The sequence below is a fragment of the Amblyraja radiata genome, chromosome 3, assembly GCF_010909765.2.
Source record: "Amblyraja radiata isolate CabotCenter1 chromosome 3, sAmbRad1.1.pri, whole genome shotgun sequence".
Lineage (NCBI taxonomy): Eukaryota > Metazoa > Chordata > Chondrichthyes > Rajiformes > Rajidae > Amblyraja > Amblyraja radiata.
In genome coordinates, this window is record NC_045958.1 from 131,034,275 (window position 1) to 131,048,304 (window position 14,030).

Here is a 14,030-nt window from a genome sequence, read left to right on the forward strand (position 1 = left end):
AATCTCCCCGCCAAAAGCTGCGCACGCGCACTGCCTCTCCGCCGCCGCCTCCGGCCGGCCTGACTGCGCGTGCGCAACACCGCCTCCGGCCGGCCTGACTGTCGAGGGGCTGGCGGGAGGCCTCAGCGCGCGTGCGCGTCGACGGGCGGACGGAAGTCAGTGCGCGTGCGCGTCGGCGGGCGGGCGGGAGGCCTGACTGCGCGTGCGCGCCGCGAGACCCGAGTGTGGCGCGCGGGCACGCGGGGGCGCTGCAGCCGGAAGTGTTGCGTTTGGCGCCTTCTTCCTCCTCTTCCCCCCCCCCCGCTCCGCTCGTGCTTGTTCGTTCACTTCCGGTCGGCATTTTGTCTGCGAGAGGGGAGCCGCGACTGGAGCCGCGATCGCCGCCGCTCGGGAGGCCGCACCGCCGCCGCACAGCGTGAGGAGGAGCCGCGAGGGGGGCGCAGGCCGCGGGGCAACACCGGGGGCAACACCGGGGGCGGGGAGCGCGCCGCGGGTTCAGGCCTTCATGTCCGCCGAGTGTTGTTGTTCTGCCCGCCGCCCTGTTGATCGCCGCGGAGAGCGGAGGAGACGGCTCGCCCCGGCCGCCGGGCCACAGCGGCTTCTTACTGAGGTAAAGCGCGACGCGACGCGCCGAGCGGGGCCCGCGGCCTCCTGCTCGCTCGGCGGGAGCGGGCGGCAACGAGCGGGCGAGGCCCCGGACTCTGGGCCTAGTCGCTCTCCTCGTCCGCCTTTGGGCCCTTCCGCTCTCGCCGAGCCGGGAATAATAGCGGCTGTCCGGGCAGAGAGACCCACGGCCGGACACTGGCCTGAGGCCGCAGGAGGAAGTGCTTGTTGCTGGGAGTGCGGCCTGGCGGCGGGGGGAGTGGGAGTGGGCGGGGAGCGCGCAGGCCCGGGGCCGCTGCTGGACGCCGCCGTGGGCGGGCCTCGGCCCGCGGAGGAATGTTTAACCGCAGGCCAGCATCAAGCCCCGAGCTCGCGTACTCTCGGCCGAGCTGGAGGGAGCGGAAGGTCGCCCTGAAAGTGGCGGCCCTGCTCCGAGGAGGCTGGCCATGGCCCGCCCGCTCTTGGGGAGGCCGCGGCCCGGACGCATTGTTCAGCCGCCAGCTCGGCCTGTGGCTGGTGAAGCCTGCACGTCGGGTACAACATTGGTCCGGACTGGCGGGTGGGTTGTCCGTTGGTGTTGGTCGTACGTGGTCCATTCATCGTCTGAGAGAGTAGGACAAGATCTTGCTTTTTGCCTGAGGCACCTGGGTGGCTTTAATTAATTGCACACAACCGACTCCGGGCGATTAGGACTGATTCTGCTACGTTCTCCGGCTCGACATCGTTGTCGGTGTCCGTGAAAAGATCAGTCGGTAAATGTAGAACAGCTGTTGCAGCTGCCAATATGATTAATTTTTGAAAGGACAACTCGGCTGGTGAAGTGAAAGTAAAATGTTGCTTATAGTTTCACTTGTCTAAGAATAGAAAAGCACATTTAGTTGAAAGATAGTGTGTTGTATAAGTTCACTAAATTGTACACTCCGACAGGGAGATGCAGACATACAACGTAAATATGCATTCCTAAATTTTAGTGTGGAAGTATTTACATCTGTTGATGGGTGTATACCTAGTTGGTGTACATCTCAGTGGCCGGACGCTAGTGCGTCATTGCTGTACTTGTGTGGGCGAAACTATTGTATCAATATTTGACTCGGTACGCTGCAGTGTAAACGGATGCCGAAGTTCATTGTTTGCAAACACTTGCTGTATGGTATCTATTCGGCACGATTTTAGTAACTTCAAATGCGTGGACCATTTCATAAATTTGAACAGGAATATATCTCCTGTCGCACGTCACAATCTGGACGGGATATTGTCGCTATAAATACCCAGAAATCAACTGGACGAATCTTATTTATCGTACTTGTAACTTTTGAAGGAATTGATTGAAACCCGAATTGTCCATAAATCGTATTTGAACTCTCTACGATACTTGTGTTGTAGCATTTCCTGACTGTAATCATGTATTCTATAAATATTTGCAACATTTATACTGGCTGGAAAATTTTGTCAAAAGATTTATTCTAGGGTGAACAAGATTTCTTCCATTTGCTCTTCTTCATCATCACAAAATTCCTTTGATTTATGGAAATCTTGCATTAATAAGGTTAACTCTAGGAGTTGTCCTTTTTAAACTAGTATTTCATTAAAAAAATCTGACCTCTTACACTTGTAGTGTTCAATCGTGTATTGGTCTCTGACATGAAAGCCTGCAAATAATTTAAAAAGATTTATTGCATTTCAGCCTTAAAGAGAAGAACATGTATTGTTTGCAATTAGAGTACACTGGCATGACTTGAGGATTCACCAGTTTACACACGTCTACATTCTTAAGTAAAAACATTCAATCTCCCTGTTTCTGTGCTGTTAAGAAATGCAAGTGTTTTTCCCAGCATGCTAAAGTAAAAACAACAAAGTGGAAACTTGGATTAGCATATGTGATAGGGAACAGCCTGAATCAATTAGAACCTTCATTGTATTACACTTCTTATGGTTATCACAGTCTATTACAAAATGACCTGAGATTTCCTGCAAATACTTTGAATTATTATGGTGTAGAGACTACTTCCTGTTTTCCTCCCCTTGCTCCTTCCTTAGTTCTTCTCACTAAATTGTCAGTTGAGATGTATTAAGTTTGACTGGCATGGTGAATCAGGAGGTAGTGCTGTTGCCTCAGCTCCAGCTTCAGCAGGTTTGCAAGGCAGGTTTCTTTCATATAGAGGGTAGTAGGTACCTAGAAAGTGCTGCCAGAGGAAGCGATAGAAGCAGATACGAGGACGATATACGTATGTTGCAATAGAGCCGCTGCCATCTCCCTGGAACTATACCTAATTCTGGAACATCTGGATAGATGTTCCCCCCCCCCCCCCCAACTAGATCCTGGCCTATAGCCCTCAATCAGTAAGGATATGTGGCAAGACATCCTCCAGAATAACACTCGACAACTGTGCATTACAAGGCTGCATTCTTAGCCCCTTGCTATGCTCCCTGTACACTCATGACTACATGACTATGGCTAATTTCAGCTCTAATGCCGTTTGCAAATTGCACCATTGGGTGCTGATTTCAAACAGTGCTGAGGCAGAGTACGGAAAGGAGATGGTGAGCTTAGAATCATGTCATGACTACAATCTCTTCCTCAATGTTAGCAAACCGAAGGAGCTAGTCAGGATGGTAGACCCAATTTGTATCAGTGGTGCTGCAGTGGAGATGGTTGAGAGCTTAAAATTCTTATTTTAATAGAATAGCACCTAAAATTTGTTCTGGTTCAACCAAGTTGATGCTACGACCAAGAAAGTACAGCAATACCTCTACTTCCTCAATAGGCTAAAGAAATTTAACATGTCGCCAGTTTTTACAGTCGCACTTTTGAAAATGTCCTATAGATTTGCATCACAGCTTGGTTTGGCAACCTTCTCTCCCCCTTTGGGCAGACGATAACAAAAGCTTGAAAGTGTGTTCCACCAGATTCTGGAACAGCATCTTCCCCGCTGTTATCAGACTCTTGAATTGACCTATCTCATGCTGGGGATAAATTTTCAATCCACCTTGTTATGCTCTTGCACTTTCTTTTGTACCTTGTACTTTCTGAAAAGTTGGACAATTTTATACTGAACATTTATCAAGCCAATTAATCAAGCCATTAACCTACAAACCTGTCTTTGGAATATGGGAGGAAACTGGAGATCTCGGAGAAAGCCCATGTAGAACGTACAAATGGGGAGAACGTCCAAAATCCATACAGAGAGCGCCCGTATCGGGATCAAACCCGGGTCTCCGGTGCTGCATTTTGCTGTAAGGCAGCAACTGCTGCTTCACTTTCTCTGTAGCTGTAACAATATATTTTGCACCCTATTTTCTCTTTATCAGTGCTTGATACACTTGTGTATGAAATTATTTGCCTGGAATGTTTTTCACTGCATTTTAGTTCACGTGACAATAATAAACCTGTATCAGTACCATTTTCGGAAGAATTAGATAGAAATAGGTAAGGGATTGAGGGATACAGACCATGCATGTATAGGTAGAAAGGATTAATTAAATTGGCAACATAGTTAGTGCAGACATGTTGGTCCGAAGGGCTTGTTCGTGTGCTGCACTGTTTTAAGTTGCAGTGGTTCAGGGAAATAGAGGGGGAAAAGAGGCGAATGGGGTTATTCCCCTGGAGATGGCAGGGAGTTTAGACTGAAAATACACTTTGATGTTACAAGATGTAAGACTGCACCTGCCATCTTGGAAGGCTTGGTAAGCTCCAGATAGGAATTACTCTTATTGTTTAATTTAAAATAAAAAGCTGTTTGTTTGCCTCTCATCTTTCTTGCATCTTCTGCCATCACATTGAATTTGTGACCCCTGGTCCCTGAGCCATCTGATTTTTAAAATTTACTACACTGTTACTGGCAGCCCCAGCATTTGTAACGCATTTATTTTACTGCTGATTTGAACGGCTGTAATCCTTCGAGGTTTTCCAGAATTTTATCTTGCGACAAAGGAGGAATATTGATTTATTTTCGAGTGATTATAATCGTAGAGCATAGACATGAGGCCTTCAGCCTAGCACCTCAATACAACTTTTTTGCCCATCTACACAAATCTCATTTGCTAGCATTGGAACAGAGAACATTAGGGCCATAATCTTCTACATCTTGCATTTTTAAGTGATCTTTAATGTAGTAATTGTGTCTGATCTCACCATTTGGTTGTGCATTCCTGTGCAAAAAGTACTCCACCCCCATTTTTCAAATGTCTTCCACTCACATCCTCATGACCACTTGTTTTTGGTATTCACCACTGGAACAAGATTTTAACTATCTGTCCTATCTATGCTTCTTTTAAAATTATGTGCTTCTACCAGGACATTCTTCAGCATCAACTCCAGGGAAAACAAACACGGCTTGTCCAATCGCTCTCCATAACCAAAGTCTTCTAATCACGGCAACATCTTGTTGAATATCCTCTGCACTCTTCAGTTCAATTCCATCTTTCCTATCGTGCAGCAACCAGAAGTGTACACAATACTGCAAGTGTGGCCTATCCAAGTTGCAATGAGATGTCTCAACATTGCTGTGCTATGCCCTGACCTATGAATGTAAGTATGTCACGTGCCTCCTTTACGTCTGTATATACCTGTATTCCAACTTCAGCGAACCATGCTCTTGGATCCCTAAGTGTTTCTGGTAACCAGTATTCCTTAGGAGTGCCCTTGCTGCATATATCCAACCCTTATTTGCTTTCCCAGAATGAATCACCATGTATTTATAGGGATTAAATTTCATCTGCCAACGTTCTGTTGGATACCCAGTCTCTAACCTGTTCGTGTAGTCATAACATTTGTGTGGTTAGTCAGTTGGAGATTTTGGCTAACGGTGTGTGTTTGTTGATGGGGGGGGGGGGGTCCTGTTAATGTCAAGGGGGTCCTGAAAATGTCAAGGCAGCTCCCTTGATGCCACTAGTCACTTGCTGGGACTTACGGTGTGCATGTCGGTTGGCAAAATATTTGCCGTTGTTAACCATACATGATCTTGTATGCTTAGATAAGATGTATGGAATGGAAAAAGGTAATTGAGCCCAACCAGTCTGCATTTTGCTCTATTCGATCCACCTCCTACCCTTAATCATCTAAATCTACCTGCTACCTTTGGCCTAACCTTGGAGATGGAATACTTTATCTCCAAACTCATTCCGGCAGATTTGTTCTGCACCTTCTCCAGTACTTTTACATTCTCCTTTCAGTGTACTGAAAGAATTGGATGTGATTCCAATTGTGGCCTAATCAATGTGTCATAATGATCCACTACATTTGTACTTTATCCTCTAATTACACCAAGCCCTTGTTAACTGAGGGTTAGGTACACAGATATCTTGCAATGCCACTAATGCAGCTGGCAATGACAAAGGCTACAGTCAAAATATGCAGGAACACATCTGTACTTCTTGGCTTCAGCTGCACAGCTGACCCACACTTCGTTCCTGGGAAATGATATTAAATGCAATCTGTCTCATGGCAAACTGAATTCCTAGACACTGCAGGGGCCAACTCTGGGGGAACGCACAATGATTACCATCCAGTAATGCTGACCTTGTGAGTATGGGGATCTGTGGATAGTAAGTCAGTGGATCACAAGCACTTAATGCATTATATCTAAGAGGCCATATGCTTTATCGGTTTCCCAACATATCCTGCCACCTTTGAAGATTTATGAACTTATACGCCACGTTCCTCTGTAGCTCCATACTTGGAGCCTTTGTGGATCTAGTCTATTATATTACTTTGTTCTTTATTGCATCACCGTATTGCTCTGTATTAAATTTCACCTGCCAGTTGTTTGCACATTCTCGGTCTTTTGCACTGTTATATAGTCGCTCAGATGTCAGAGCGTAACATTTTTATTTATGTATATTATTTATAAATAACATGGTCTTAGCACTGACATCTGAGCGGCCACACAATTTTACTGTCTACTACGTGAGCACCAGATTAATATGATTCTCAGCTTTGTCCTTGAGCCAATCTTCATCCATGCGATTGCTGACCCCTTTATTCTATGGAGCTCATTTTGCCAACCAGGCTTGTTTTTTATGTGGGACAGATATCTTTTGAAGATCCATTTGGATTCTTCTGTGGTGAACCTCTGAAATTCTCCATACCAGAAGGTTGTGGAGCCGCGATCATCAGAAGAATGTTGAGGTAGATAAATATTTGAAGAATCTGATAATTTCTGGCAATGTGAACTGACATAGAAGAGATGATGAGGAGTGGAATAGATCAACCATGATCATATTGCATGTTGGGCCAGGCAGCCTAATTCTTTTTTTCTTGTCCAATGTGACTCCTTTATCTTTCTCCATTACTTACTTGCAAAAAATAATCAGCGTGGTTATGAAAGGCACTGTTTGCCCTAAACAAATTGGAACTAGTTCCTTTGTTAGCTCAAACTTTGGATACATTTTTCCCTTGATTAAGCATCTCCATTGCAAATGTTAAATTCATTGGCTGTAATCCTCAGGATGTCATTACCTTTTTTTGCACAGTGATATCATGTTTTCCATTTTATTGTCATCTGGCAGTAGCTCTGTCTATGGGGGGGGGGGGGGGGGGGGGGGGGGGGGGGGGGGGGAGGAATTTTTGCCTTTAACAATCTCATGCTGCTTGTCAAATATTCTTTACAATTTTAGTATTGCAATTTTTATATGTCCCCATTGGCCTTAATGTTGGTGATCATCTGCTGTTTTGTATCACTTTTGGTGTTGCTGCTTCACTGTGTTGTGTGGTAGGTTCTAGGGTTTAGGCCTAGGAATGAAGGGTTTACGGTTCAGATGAAGGAACATGACCTGAAAGGTTCATTGTCTATTTACTGATTGCGGACTTTGGATGAGGAAGGATGAGGACCCATAAACCTGTCTATATCGACGGGACGATGGTGGAGAGTCAATAGCTTCAAATTCCTGGCCGTGCATATTTCTGAAGATATTTCCTGGACTCAGCACACTGATGCAATTATGAAGAAAGCACATCAACGCCTCTACTTCCTGAGAAGATTACGTAAATTCAGTATGTCGTTCAGGTGTACAGTAGAGAGCATATTAATTGGTTGCATCGTGGCCTGGTTCGGCAACTTGAATGCCCAGGAGCGAAAAATATTGCAAAAAATGATCACTGCCAGTCCATCACGGGTTCTCACCTCCCCACCATTGAAGGGATTTGCCGGAGTCGCTGCACCAAAAAGGCAGCCCGCATCATCTGAGACCCACACCACCCTGGCCACACATTCATTTCATCCCTGCCACCGGGAAGAAGGTACAGGAGCCTGAAAACTGTAAGGTCCAGGTTCAGGAATAGCCACTTCCCTACAGCCATTAGGCTATTAAACACTACAATCTCAAATAAGTTCTGAACTACATAGACTATTATTGTTGTTATTGCACTATTGTTTGTTTTTAACGTGTAGGTATGCGTGTGTATATACATGCACTGAACCTTTTTTTCCTCATATTGTTTACAGTGTACTATATATACATAATCTGCTGCAAGTAAGAATTAAATTGTTCTATCTGGGACATATGACAATGATACACTCTTGACTGACTATCTCCTCAAATGCTGCCTAACCTACTGAGTTTCTTCAGCTGCTTTTTTGTGCTTCAATGTTCTCGTACCTGTAGTATCTTGTCTCCACTGCTAGTTCTGAATGGTCTGAGATGGAGGGCTACAATTCAGGCAGCATAGAAAGTCTGAACAAGTCCGGATTGCTGGAGCATCAAGGCAGCACTCAAGTAGCTTTGCCTCTGCTCCCTGCTGCCGATGCAGATTCTAGATGAGCTAAAAGTTGGTAGAGCTTATACAAGATATAGGACCAAGGAGTGGTGCAGGGTCAAGAGCTTCAGCTCTAGAGATCATTGGGCCCTATACGAGAAGGATAGGTTGCACCTGACCTGCGGGCAAAACAATATAATTGCATGAAGATTCGCAGGTGCTATTCAGGAGCACTAGATTGGCAACAGGGTGCGAATCAGAGCAGCAGGTCAATAAAAGTACTGATGAAAAGGTAGAGGTTATGACCAATAATTCTCAAAGGACAGGTGGGGAAAGGTTATTGAACATTGTGATGGGCTCAAGTGTATTTATTTAAATGCAAGCAGAATTATGAGTAAAGTGAATGAATCTGAAGAAGGGTCTCGACCCGAAACGTCACCCATTCCTCTCTCCAGAGATGCTGCCTGTCCTGCTGAGTCGGGGCTCGAAATGAACGGTTGCCCGGGTGCCATTGACCACCCAAAGTGCCGCCGGGCAACATAAACGGCGAGTCATTTTGCCAGGCTTGGCACTGGTTTATACCGATAGACACAAAAAACTGGAGTAAACTCAGCAGATCAGGCAGCATCTCTGGAGAAAAGGAACGTGACGTTTAGTGTCGGCGACGGCTGTGCGGGGCAAAGATACTAGGTGCGGGGTGACGAAGGGTCGGAGCGAATGACGGGCCCCGCACAGCAGCTGCAGCGGCCGCGACAGCGGCTCCACCTCCTCCAGCACCCCGCCCGCCCTGATAGCGGCCGCTGCTTGCCCATCTGGTAACGGCGCTTTCAAAAGAAACCTCGCACGAGGCCGGGAGGAGGGAGGGAGGGGGAGGCCTCCTTCCACCGTCTGAAGCAGTTGCACCAAAGATCCTTTAGCTATAGGATCTTTGAGCTGCACCGCTCGGTCCCGCATCGTGCTGTTGGCTGGCGGAAGAGGGAAGGCGGTGGCGAGGAGTCCCAACCGCATATGAGACACAGTTGGGTGGGTGCTGCAGTAGAAGTTGAAGTGGCTAGAGCCTTGCGCGCGGCACGTTTCCTCTATGAGCTTCTGGCGTGTGCTTCTCAGCTTCATCTGCTCCTGTGGTGATCTTGCTTCACCCAGTTGGGTCCTGAAGTCATGACTTGGATTAAAGTGAGGGAGAGTTGCGCAAATCGTCAGCCTCACTCTCTCGTCCCGGCACTATTTGGATCCAGTGGCAAGACATAGTCTAGACGGCTGGCGATAGGTCAGGATGCAGTGGACGGCCACCAGTGATCTACGTGAACATTGTGCCTTAATTGCGCTCCACGACGCTTTGCTGGGTCCACCTTCCTACCCGTTGGACCACAAAATGGTGGTCTCCTCCACGTAGTCCGCCGGATCCAATCTTCACCTTTCCTGAATAAGATAATAGCCACAAGGCAGTGGAAGTTTGCATTTGGTGTTTTCCTTCACCCCTCCAGGGTGCTCTATGGAGGATGCCTGTGTGTGACTTTGTTTAACGTGGGGAGACTGGTGCACAGGCAGCCAAGCACGGTCCTTGACAGATCTGGGTTAGGATCCGGTGGCGTGGAGCCCAAGACGACCGGAGACCCTTTTCTGCTGCAGCTTTCATCCGCCTTCCCAGCTGTTGTGACGCTGCACTAAGGTCAGCCATCGTCCTCCGCCTGTTCCACCATTGAGGTCTTGGTTGGATTGCTCTTTGTCAGAGACCTCCCCCTCGACCGTACCGCCATGGGTGGCCCTACCAGGAGCATAGCTCCAGACGGCATCGCTCTCAGGATCTCAGGTCCACACAAGCTTCTCCACCACGACAAGGTGACAATCCACGGAGAAGCTGTCGTCTATTACAAACCCACTGACTCCCACAATTATCTCGACTACGCTTCTTCCCACCCTGCTTCCTGCAAAGACTCTATCCCCTAGTCTCAATTCCTCAATCTACGCTGCACCTTTGCTCAAGATGAGGTGGTTCCCCTCTCCCATCATAGATGAGGCCCTCGCTCGTGTCTCCTCGGTACCTCGCAGCTCCGCCCTTGCTCCCCCTCCCCCTAGTCGCAACGTCCCCCTAGCTATTACCTTCCACCCCATCAGCCGTCGCATACAACACATAATCCTCCAAAATTTCCGCCATCTCCATTGGGATCCCACCCCTAGCCACATTTTCCCATCTCCACCCCTTTCCGCCTTCCATAGAGACCTTTCCCTCCACAATTCCCTGGTTAACTCATCCCTTCCCACCCAAACCACCTCCTCTCCAGGTACCTTACCCTGCAACCGCAGAAGATGCAACACCTGTCGCTATACCTCCTCCATCGACTCTGTCCAGGGACCCTGACAGTCCTTTCAGATTAGACAGAGGTTCACTTGCACCTCCTTCAACCCCATCTACTGTATCTGTTGTTCAAGATGTGGACTCTTATACATCGGCGAGACCAAACGCAGACTGGGCGATCATTTTGCGGAACACCTTCTTTCAGCCCGCGTGAACCTACCTGATCTCCTGGTTGCTGGACACTTTAATTCTCCTTCCCATTCCTGCTCAGACCTTATGTTCTCTGTCTCCTCCATTGTCAGAGTGAGGCTAAACGCAAATCGGAGGAACAGCATCTCATATTTCGTTTTGGTAGCAGTGGTATAAATATTGATTTCTCTCGCTTCAGGTAGCCCCGGAATTCCCCCTCTATCCCTCCCCCACCCAAGTCGCATTAGCTTCTCATTTTCACCCTACAAACAGCTTATAATGGCCTGTTTCCTTTATAATCTGAACTTTTTTGCATATCTTTCATAGCTTTGTCTGTGGCAGGTCCTATGTTACTATCTTGATTGAGTTTTTGGGGGGGAAAGGTGATTGATGAGGATAGGGTGGTGGGTGTCGTCTACGTGGATTTTAGTAAGGCATTTGATAAATATCTAATAAATACCTGGTAGGTTGCTCCAGAAAATTAAGATGCATGAGATGCATGGTGATTTGGTAGTTTGGATACAAAACTGGTTTACCATTATGAACAGAAGGTTGTGAAAAAAGGATAATATAATAATAATAATAATAAATTTTATTGTCATTGCACATAAGTGCAACGAGATTTGGGTATGCAGCTTCCATCCGACATCATCACTTAAGTAACTACTAAAATTTAGGTTTAGGATATTATTCTAGCCGGAGGCCTGTGACCAGTGGTCTTTCATAGGGATCACTGCTGGGACCTCTGTGGTATATACACAACTTAGATGTAAATGAGGATGGGTTGGTTGGTGTTGACACCAAAATTGGTGGAGCTATGGACAATGAGGAATACTGTCAAAGGATGCAATGGGATATAGAAGACATCAGTTATATTTATGGGTGCAAAAATGGCTGATGGGGATTAATACAAGCAATTTGGTGTTACACTTTGAGAGGTTGAATGCAAGAGAAAAATATATATAACTAGACCAAGTGCAGACCCGTTGGGTCTGTTCCCCCAACGTGCGGTTGTGGGGGGGGGGGGGGGGAGGCGGCATGCAGCGTCACACACACTAACTATCCCCCCCGCACTCGCGCTAAGTACCCCCCTTGATATTATATTAATATTATTAATTTGCTCCTTTTAACCCCATAAACACCCTATCTACTGATGCATAGCCCCCAACTTGCAGTCGCACCTAGAGAGGGGGGGGTGGAGGGGAGGGGGTTTAGGGGAGGGAGGGGAGAGAGAGAGGGCGGAGGAGAGAGGGGGGAGAGAGAGGGGAAAATGGGGGAGAGAGGAAAGAGGGGGAGAGAGGGTGTGCTGAGGGGAGGGGGAGAGGTGGGGAGCAGGGAGGGGGAGGGAGGAAGGAAGGAAGAGTGTAGGGATGTGTGGAGGGGAGGGGGATTCAGGGGAGGGGGGGAGGAGAGGAAAGGGGGGGGGGAGAGGAGGGGGGGAGGGAGGTAGGAGGGAAGAGGGTAGGCGGTGTGGAGGGGGGGGGGAGGGGGAGGGAAAAGGGGAGAGAGGAAAGAGGGGAGAGAGAGGGTGTGCTGAGAGGGATGGGGAGAGGTGGGGAGCAGGGAGGGGGAAGGAAGGGGGTAGGGGTGTGTGGAGGGGAGGGGGATTTAGGGGAGGAATGGTGGGGAGGGGGGGGAGAAAAAGAGGGGAGAGAGAAAGGGGGGGAGAAGAGAGGAAAGGGTGGGAGAGGAGGGGGGGGAGGAAAGGGGGGGAGAACCTAAAAAACATTTTAGAACCAAAAAAGACACATTCTGCAAGCATTGTAGAACCAAAAGAAACACTTTTTGCAAACATTGTAGAACCAATAGACACTTTTTGCAAACATTTTAGAACCAATAGACACAGTTTGCAAGCGTTTTAGAACCACTAAGGCCACTTACATTTGAGTCGACATGTGTTCAGTGTTATTCACAGCTCAGAGAAACGTGACCCTCTGCCTTCATCCATCATGAAGAGAATGTGAGGCACACCACTTCCTGGTTTTATAGTCCCTCCCCCCTGCCGCCAGCAGGGGCAGCAGAGAGAATGGGGAATTTTGTAAAAACATTAACATCTCTGTCATTTTTCATCGACTGGAAAAAATCTTCGGCGCACATACGGCGGAGGGGGGCTCTGAGCAAGGTGGCCAAAAATGACGGCCGTAGGTGGCGGCGTTCTCTCGGAAATCGCAGCACAGATGGCCAAAACGGGTCAAGAACAGACTTTTAGTAATATAGATAATAATAAGACCCTTATAAGCATTGGTGTACACAGGGAACTTGGGATCCAAGTACATAATTCCCCAAAAGTGGCTCCACGAAGACCTAGAGGGGTAAAGAAGGTGTATGGTGTGCCTGCTCTCTTCATTGGCCATTAAGTATAACAGTCATGATGTCATGTTGCAGGTTTACAAAATATTGGTGAAGCCTCATTTGGAGAGGTGTGTGCAGTTCTGGTTATCCCATTCCAGGAAGGATATGGAAGTTTTGGGGAGGATGCAGAAGAGCTTTACCAGGATGCAGCCTGGATTAGATGGTATTATGTATACGATGAGGTTGGACAAACTTGGGCTATTTTGTCTGTATTGTTGGAGGGTGTGGGGAGACCTAAAAGAAGTATATAAAATTGACAGTCAGACCATTTTCCCTGAGTGGATATATCAAAACCTAGAGGACAGAGGGAAAGTATAAATGAGATGAACACTCCTGGAACAGGGCTCGAAATTAGCGGTTGCCAATGGCGACCTAAAGTGCCGCCGGGCAACCTAAATGCCATGCCATTTTGCCCAGTTTGGCAAGCAACCGGGACACCTAACGTTCAACTCTCAGCAGGCCCCCTCTCTATCTCTGTCACTCTCCGTCTCCGCCCGCCATCCGTGTCCGGATCTCGGGTCTCTGCTCTCAGCTCACTCCTCATTTCCCGGCACGGCCGGCCGCCTTACACATGCGCACTGCTGCGGCCTACACATCCTCCCCTTGCATATGCGCACAACCACAGCCAGCACATCATCGGCCGTGGTTGTGCGCATGTGCCACCCTGCACATGCGCATTGCCATGGCAACTGGTCGGTGTCGGCCAATTTCTCCCTCCCTTTGCATTGTGGGAGATCTGGCCGCCATTGCTGTCCGCTCGCCGCGACCGCTGGAAAAAAACCGCAGAATCACTCCCTGGAGCTAGAGTAACTCCTGTTGCTTCTTGATTTCCTGGTCCTCCAAAAATATTCCATATTTTATTTAAACAGGAGTGGACCCACCACCACCAAACTCCAA

The 14,030-nt window shown here is 47.9% G+C and overlaps 1 protein-coding gene across 6 annotated transcripts in view; it reads left to right on the top strand.

Annotated features, from left to right (window-relative positions):
- The first annotated feature begins 323 nt into the window (after positions 1-323).
- nipbl (NIPBL cohesin loading factor) overlaps positions 324-14,030 on the top strand; it is a 278,213-nt gene continuing 264,506 nt past the window's right edge. For 5 of the 6 annotated variants that reach the window (XM_033018771.1, XM_033018772.1, XM_033018774.1 and 2 more), the window contains exon 1: positions 325-610. The gene's annotated coding sequence lies outside the window, so the exon portion shown is untranslated. Of the gene's footprint in view, positions 611-14,030 lie in introns of all 6 variants that reach the window. The other variant, XM_033018770.1, reaches the window with a different exon arrangement.